The 9,202-nt window shown below is 40.5% G+C and overlaps 1 non-coding gene across 1 annotated transcript; it reads right to left on the bottom strand.

Annotated features, from left to right (window-relative positions):
- Positions 1-8,825: 8,825 nt before the first annotated feature.
- Positions 8,826-8,966, bottom strand: LOC141583085 (U4 spliceosomal RNA). The gene has a single exon (XR_012515838.1). It is a non-coding gene; the product is annotated as a U4 spliceosomal RNA (small nuclear RNA).
- Positions 8,967-9,202: the final 236 nt, after the last annotated feature.

Raw genomic sequence — 9,202 nt, 5'->3', positions numbered from 1 at the left:
TAATACATTTATGCAATGAAATACTATTTCACCATAGAAAGAAACAAGCTATAAACTCACACGAAGTCACGAGTGATCTTTCATGCACATTGCTAAGTGGAAGAAGATAGTGTGAGAAGAATCCTCACAATGTGACCTTATTTAATGAGATTCTGGAGAAGGGAAACTACACAAATGGGAAGCCATTGGCTGCATGAGGTGGGGATTTTAAGTGTTCCATATGATATTTTAATGATGTATACCTGCCACTATCCATTTGTAAAAAATTGCAGAATTTTACAACTAAATTGGTAAAACAAACTGTATTCAAATTAAGTAATATTATTCAAGATTTGAAGTATCCCAGCACAGAATCCATAATGTGAAAAATAATTTAACTATGTTACAAATTACAATGGTTTGCATTTGGTTTGTTTCTGCAAAACTCATGTTGAAATTTGACCCCCAAGTTGGCAGTGTGGGGAGGTGGGGCCTAGTGGAAGGTGTTTGGATTATGGAGATCGATCCCTCATGAATAGATTAATGCCCTCCCATGGCAGTGAGTTCTGTCTGCTCTCACAGGAATGGATTAATCCCTGCAAGAGTAGATCGTCAAAAGAGTATTGCTTCTTTGGCTTCCCTCGTGCTTTTCACTCATGCTGTGATCTCTGCTACACTCCTTGCTCCACTTCCGCTTTCAACCATGAGGTGAAAAAGACTGAGGCCCCACAAGATGCCACTGCCCAATTTCAGACATTCCATCCACGAGCATTGTGAGCCAAATGAACCTTCTTTACTTACAAATTACCCTGCCTCAGGTATTGTGTTACAGAAGCACAAAATGGACTAAGACACAAATGTGGGAAACAACTCTCTGAAGGTGTAAGGAAAACGGTGCTGACCTAATCTCTTTAACAATGAATAAAATCTGTAGGCTGAAGGAAAATAAACTATACTTCATCATTGGATTCCATTTTATAAAGTTCTTTCCAACAGGGATAATGGTGAACAATTGTAAAACCACAGTATCTGTATCTGGAATCAGACAATGAGTTATATAAGCTGAAGATGGTAGGAACCAGGTCCCTCACTGTTGAAGTGGGAGGTTATAAATTAGCAAGGAGGGAAGGGTAGAAAGATTCATGTGATAGTAGATCAGAGGTGAAGACATCAACATAAACTTGTGTTTAGTTTAATACAGATACATACAGTTCCACATCAAAACCTTCCTAACTAGGTGTGTATAGGTAAGTGACATACACACAAATACTTCCTAGCATTGCTAATGGGAGACAAGACACAATGTGCTCACTCAGCAGCCAGATATAAGTTTTCCTACCATTCTGAAAGGAATCAGGCTCTTTGAAGAAATGTCTGATACTAGAACTGGGACAGTAAATATATGAGCCAGGATAATCTTGAAGTATCAGAAAGTAAGTACTAAAAAAATTGAAATATGTAAAAGGAAAATTGGAGCCAATAAAAAAGAGCTACTACTGGCCAACACAGGAATGAACTGTTCAACATAATGCTGCAGTGTTTAATACTAACTAAAGCTTCAGGTAATTATCTAGGTGTCTCCATCTGTATGTGTAGATGAATAAACAAATGGAGTTGAATAGAAATCTCCTTTGCAAAAGAATTCCAAATACTTAATGTAGACACTCAGCCATCTAGAAGGTGGAGCTAATGCCTCACACCATGAGTATTGGCTTTATGTATGTGTAAACTTATTTTTCATATATTTTTCTTGTGCTTTGGGTGTGTTCTTGGTTAATTCTCTAAAATGGTGTTCACTTTAGACCAGGTAAAAAAAAGTAACCTAACAGATTCAATTTCAATTCATGGATAAATATTTTAACAAGATTGACTTTGTAAAAATATGTTCCAATGGCTGATTGACTCATTGTGTCTGGATCACTTATTCCAAATTCTTCTTGGTCTTATTTTTTACAGTGTCTACCTTTTAGTCATAATACATCAGAATCAAATACTGGCCACTAAGAAAAAATATTCAAAGAAGAAAATAACGTAAACCAAACTTGTGACCATGATAATTCAATGTTTTACCACAACATTTTCTAAAACAAAAGTTTAAAAGGTTATTCAAAGTCAATTTCCTCAATAAAGCTTTGCAGAAAATGAGGAAACTAGAGAAACAAAATTGGCAGGACATCCTATGAGTGATTTTAGATGTTTCTATGTTTTATGGGGAAAAAACACTTTACCTTTAAAATAATCACAAAGAATTATTGGAAACCCAAACTCTGGAATGTTTCCAAATGTAGTTGAACTTCTATGTAATTATTTAGCTAGTCATGAAGTTGATACATTTAAAAAAAAATTCTGCCTTGTTTGTGTAATAAAATACATAATTAATAATTAATGTTCATAGGAAAACGTGTTAGACCTTGTGAAAAAAAAAATACTGGGGACTCCAAATCACTAAGCTAAAGTGAGAAGTCAAGCTGGGAACTGCTTAGGGCAAACTACCTCCCATTATTTCCAAAGTCACCCATCTGCTCACGCAGATAAATGCATATCTGATTGCCTCATTTGGAAAGGGTAATCAGCAACTCAAAAGAATGAAACCATTAATCTTTATCTGCCTATGATCTGGAAGCCCCCAGTTTGGCCTTCTCTTCAAGTTGTCTCACCTTTCTGGACTGAACCAATGTACATCTTACACATAATAATTGATGTCTCATGTCTCCCTGAAATGTGTAAAATCAAGCTGTGCTCCTACCGCCTAGGGCACATATTGTTGGGACCTCATGAGGATACATCACGGGTGTGGGGCTCCTCAAACTTGGCATAATAAACTCCCTAAAAAAATCTAAGACCTGTCTCAGATTTTTGGGGTTCATACATGTAATGTAGGATGTTAACATTTGTAAAACACACATTATTCTATCTACTATTAAAACTATACTGCCAATTAACCTTAGACTTTCTCAACAAAAAAAACAAAAACAAAAAATGTTGATGGGTATGAATAATATATTTAATCTTAAATAGTGTTGCAAGTTTTAATATGCCTACTTTACATTTTTTAATACGCCTGTTTTGACTACTTTAACTCTATAAGACAAATGAGTAATTAAAACATGAATAAAAGTATTTACAGGGGGTGGACATGTTTCCTCCAGGCTCAGGCTTGGGGTGACTTGAAAGGCACCTGCTCACCCCCAGCATTCATTTCAGCTCTCCTGATGGTGGCTCTAAGTGTTTCCCCTTTCTCTATATGTAGATCTCACCCCCAAAACAAACCCAAATCTTACAATATGTAAGGGCACACTATGATGATGAGCAGCCAAAGCCTCAAGCAAGGGATACTTGTGAAAACAAGACTTGTAGAATATAATGTGTGAAAGTAAAGCCAGTGTCAGAGTTCCTTCCTCTGCACATGGGGAGCAGACGAAGCTTTTTCCTCACCTTCCTCACGTGGCCTGCAGCCACATCTCCCCAGGTCAGACTTGAGACTTGAGGAGAATAAAACTTTGGTCTTCACTGTGGACACGCTACCAGGTGCTCCAAAGTCATGGCCTCTCCTCAGGTGGGTCGTGAGGAGAACAAAGCTCAACTTCTAATTCTAACCCTGTCCCTAGACATTGATTCTGACCATAAACCCTGATCCATGCCCTGGTCTATAATTCTGACCCTGACTTTGACCCTGACTTTTATCTTGACCCTGACCATGACCTCACCTCTAACCATACTTCCAGCCCTGACCCTGACCCAGACCCCAATTCTAACTCTATTATTATTACTGCAATGTATCTCTAATATTACCCTCTAGTGCTAAACAGCCGTATCCAAAAGCATTTTTTGATTACTTCTTTCCTTGAATTTAAGGACATCATAAATGAGACACCATTATATATTATGCAGTCCCTCTGAGTGGTATGGCTTCAGATAAGAAGTTCTAATACATTGCAAGACAGAAGAAGTGTGAAGGGTAGCAACACTATTGTCAGGAATGCATATTGGCATTCACTATCATCATGGGCGCTGTTCTCCACATATTTTCAGTTCATTTTTTATGAATGCATTCTGACTGTTCCATCCCACCTACTTAAGTTTCTGCATGGCCACATAATTTTTTTTTTTTTTTTTTTTTTTTTTTTTTTTTTTTTTGCCATCGCAGGTGAGAAGAGATAATATGTGACTTTTTCAGGAGAAATCTCCAAGAAACAGTTCTATCCAGCATGCTTTTTGTCTTTTCTAGATCAATGGGGTATTGATGGTACCTCCTTCATTCTTGATTCCTGTGTTAGGACAACACGGCACAAAGCGACAACTCATCCGACCCATGAAGAGATGCAAAAAAAAAAAAAAAAAAAAAAAAGATTTTTGAACCACTGAAACTTGGAGGTTATTTGTCACCATGGTTTAACCTAGCCCCCACTGACTGATGCAGGGCTGAAGAATGAGTCAGAACTGGGTCTGGACATGTGAAGTGCACTCCTCCAGGCTAAGTAAAATTCAAGTCTTGTTGCAAAGGTAACAGTGAGCATGATGTGTTATTAGCATGTGTGTGAGATACATAAGGTATGTCAAGAGAGAATAATGATAAACTCAACGTTAAAAGACAGTGCTAATTTGGACTGTGGAGAGATTTCAGTGTCCTACTTAGCATTTGAGACTCTCATAGCTGAAAAAACTCATTAAGAACCCTAAATGGAGGCTTGGGATAAATATTTGAGGGTGTCTAATATACAAAATATTCATCCTAGAATGGGCAGAGTCCTTGATCTAACTCTATGGAGACTTCCAAAAGAAAAAACACCTGCATTTCTCCAATAACCCACATCAAGAGATTTTTCTGCACTTCTGAGGTGTGGTTAACACTCCTCACCTTTCATTCTGTCCTCAGTGTTTTGGGGAAACACCTTTAACTCTCTATGACTTACAGGTTAATAAGTGGTCCTTATAATTACTTCCAGAGATAGAAAAGACTAATGGTGAGGGTGTCTGAGCTCACAGCAGCAAGCAGGCATGTGTGATCAGCAGCCACATGGCTCATCTGCTAGATTACTACATACGATGTTCTGCAATGTCGCTTAACACAATGGGACTCTCTCCTGACTCAGGAGGTTTAATTGTTCACCAACTTCTTTTTTCTGCCCTCCTAGGCTCCTAAAAGGAAAAGAACTCTGAGATGATACAGTGAGTCAAAGGAATGTCAACCATCTCACAGTAAAATAAAAATCCCTAAAAAATCCCTGGCCTAAGAACACAGCCTTGTCTGAATAAGTCTGAATGTGCTGACAGTGGACACGGGAGCGTGAAGGTGGTCAAAATGTTCACATTAAAGAACTTCCACATAGATTGCAAGAAAAAAGGGAGGAATGGAGATGGAGCACGAGTTCCTAAATTAAAACTAGATGTTTTGAGATCAGTTATATTGTTTCTGACAAAAATAAGAGACAGAAACCAAAGTTTAGCCTGAGGCAACAATTAACTGGACAATAAGCCAGAGGCACATGTGGCATAGACTGATTTAAATGTTCTCCCTTATATTAATATAAATACTAAATTAATATCATATAAATATAAACACTTGGGTCCACAGTAGTTTTAAAGGAGATCTCACAAATGGGGTTGGCTTTTGAAGGTTAGCACTGATGGTCCAGAGAATTCATTTTGGTCCAGAGAAAGAGAGAAATTTCTCAGGCCCCTTCAGGAAGGCATCTGGCTTTGCCTCGCCTTGTATGTTTGAACTATGCATACAGCAAAAGAAGACAGAATTTCAGAGATTTAAGGTGTGAAAAGTCACCGGGTGCTTTAAGAAGCCTGGGATTCTTCTTGGAAAAATAAGTTTGTGGAGACAAAATGAGTTGGAGAAGGTTGTTATTGAAGTGAAGCAGAATTGCTTTTAGTAATCTGCTTATTACCCTCACCTCCACTGCCTTAATCTCTAACCCTAAACCCCAACCCCATGACCCTACCCCTAACCCTACCCAATCCCTCATCCTACTCTTTAGCCCTGACCCTTGACCTTTGACCCTTGACCCCAACCCACAAACCTCAACACCAACCCTAAACTTAACCTCTAACCCTACCACTAACCTTAACCCATTACATCTGCCTAGATTCTCCAGCAGAAGCAGGGACCCTTGGCTCCCAGCTGTGCACAACTGCATCTGGCACAGGACTCCATAGCAGTCCCTGAATAGGCACCCAAACACCCATTGTGCCAGCCATGCAGTGGAAGCCCTCGCTATATTCTCACCTCCAGAACCAGGGCTCAGCACCTGCATCAGACAACTCAGGGCTGAAGTGAGCTGGGACACCCAAGGTTTTCATAAGACCAAGGCTATCTCATGCCTCGTCACAGAGTGAGACGCAGACCCAGCAGCATTGCACGGCCCCTCCTTCCCTCCACAGCAGCTCGACAACCTTCCAAGTCAAGGGCCCTTCCCTGATGACACTCTAAGCACAAAGCACTGGACTTTAACACAGTGAGGCTGCACACATTATTCTGTGTAGATGCCCACTTAGGCTGCTGGGAGAAAGAGTGGTAGAGGGACCCTCATGTTGCCCTGTGGTATACATGCTCTGGTTTATATGACTGCAAGCCATTTATGAGAAACTCAAGCTGAAACACTACTTGTTTCCAATGTTTTGTCGGAGAGGATTCACAATGTATGCTCCCAAACAAGCTATCCACAGAGCACAGTGACTACTTCCTCTCTTAAGTCACTCTTAGGGCCTCCACGTCAGTACTAGAATTGGAACATTGGTAGAGAAGAACTGGGATGTTGAGTGTGTACTGGATACTTGCTTGACACCAGCCTCCCCTCAACTATGCTTACAGACAGCCCAGATCCCGCCTGACAAATCAGACATTTTAACACACACAGCTCTTGATAGCAGAACTTACAGATGCAAAACTCTAAGGCAAAGGATTGTCGCAACTCGTTCATGTCTGAAGGAACTAAAACACTGCCTAGCACAGGTGCACCATCAACCTTATTATTAAATATGCCTCTATATTTTATTTATCTTTGATTGTGGAAGTCATGTGATAAACATTGTGGACTAATGACCTTTGAGATCTCTTCGCAGAATCCTATCTGGTGGACCTCCAGATCTGCCAACACAGAGAAGGCATCCATAAACATATGCAGAACAGAGGCAAGATAAAACTGTCTCTCAGCCTCAAAGTGGCCTGGCAGTCACAGAAACGGCCATATGGGTTCTGGCCCATATGAGGAGTCAAGCTTTTGGCTTGAGGCACCCCACTGCACCTGCAAAACCAAGTTGTGCCTAACAAAGAAGAAACAGCCAGCCTACTCTCCCTAATGAAAGATTATCCCTGGGGCCTGAAAACTTTGGAGTATAACTCCTCCCTCCTCAGGCTTGATCCCAAGGTACAAGACCACATGCACCAGCAGCATGGGTCAGCAAGTGGGCAGAAGCCAGAAAAGGGCAGACTAGAAGACAAGGATCTCCTGAAGATCAGGAGAAAGGCTGTCCAGGTACCATGGAGCAGTTACAACAGACTGGAACACATCCCATTTACAAAAGTCTAGAAAACCCCAGCCTCACCCTCACTTAGGTCTGACACCATTTTAGGCCTCAGCCCATCTGCGCCCAGGCGCTCATGAAAACATCATGTTGTGGCCAGGTGCGGTGGCTCAAGCCTGTAATTCCAGCTTTTTGGGACGCTGAGGCGGGTGGATCACGAGGTCAAGAGATTGAGACCATCCTGGTCAATATGGTGAAACCCCGTCTCTACTAAAAATACAAAAAAGTAGCTGGGCATGGTGACACGTGCCTGTAATCCGAGCTACTCAGGAGGCTGAGGCAGGAGAATTGCCTGAACCCAGAAGGCGGAGGTTGCGGTGAGCCGAGATTGTGCCATTGCACTCCAGCCTAGGTTACAAGAGCGAAACTCTGTCTCAAAAAAAAAAAAAAAAAAAAAAAAAAAAAAACACCTGGAGCTAAACAGCTGGCGCTCTCAGTGTTCGAACCAATAATAACGCCTTGTGCCTAATATCTGAGGTGGTAATCCAAGAGTGATATCTGTGTGACACGCCTCCTCCTTCACCCTCCATATCCAAGTGATCACCAAGGTTACAAACCAGCCAGGGAAGGTAGCTCACACCTGTAAGCCCAGTACTTTAGGCGGCTGATGCATGTGGATCACCTGAGGTCAACAGTTTGAGACTGCTCTGGCCAACATTGGAAAAGCCTGTCTCTACTAGAAATTCAAAAATTAGCCAGTGTGGTGGCAGGCACCTGTAATTTCAGCTACTCAGGATGCTGAAACAGGAGAATTGCTTGATCCTGGAAGGCACAGGCTGCAGTGAGTTGAGATCATGCCATTTTGACTCCAGCCTGGGCAACAGAGCAAGACTCTGTCAAAAAAAAAAAAAAAAAAAAAAGAAAAGAAAAGAAAAAGAGAAAAAAAGAAAGAATAAAAGAAAAGAAAATAATTAGTATAATTTTGTCTCCAGAAGAGGGGTCTTGTCTCAGACCCCAGCAACAGAATTTTGAATCTCACATGAAATGAAAATTATGGGAAGCTGCAGCCTAGTGACTTTAAAAGAGTTTATTAGCCACTACTAAGTGACAGAGAAGGGAGTCCTTAGAAAGCAAGAGAAGGAACGCACCTGTTTTATGGAACAAAAATTTTTTTGAGATGGAGTTTTACTCTTGTTACAATGACATGATCTTGGCTCACTAAAATCCCTGCTTCCTGGGTTTAAGGATTCTCCTGCCTCAACCTCCCAAGTAGGTGGAATTACAGGTGTGCACCACCACGTCCAGCTAATTTTTTTGTATTTCTTTTACATTTTAATTTATTTTAATTTTTTTATTTAATTTTTTAAATTCCATCCCTGTAGAGACTTCTAAATATTGCCAATGCCGACTATATTTCCGGTCGTCATGGCAAGGTTTTGGAAAAAGTTTTCAATTAGCAATAATCGCACCTCAGGTAAACCTCACTGGCTATGATACTGCCACCGTGCAAAGCTTTTATTTATTTTTTATTTTTATTTTTTATTTTAGTAGAGACTGGATTTCACCATGTTGGCCATGCTGGTGTCTAACTCCTGGCCTCAGTTTATCTGCCCTCCTTGGCCTCCCAAAGTACTGGGATTGCAGGTGTGATTACTTAATGTAAACATTAAGTAATCACACCTGCAATCCCAGCACATTAACGTACAAACAGAATTACTTAATGTTTGTTTATATAGGTTATTAAGAATAG

The sequence above is a fragment of the Saimiri boliviensis genome, chromosome Y, assembly GCF_048565385.1.
Source record: "Saimiri boliviensis isolate mSaiBol1 chromosome Y, mSaiBol1.pri, whole genome shotgun sequence".
NCBI classification, from domain to species: Eukaryota; Metazoa; Chordata; class Mammalia; order Primates; family Cebidae; genus Saimiri; species Saimiri boliviensis.
Note: the sequence above shows the minus strand (reverse complement) of the source record. Positions and strands in the feature narration are given on the sequence as shown.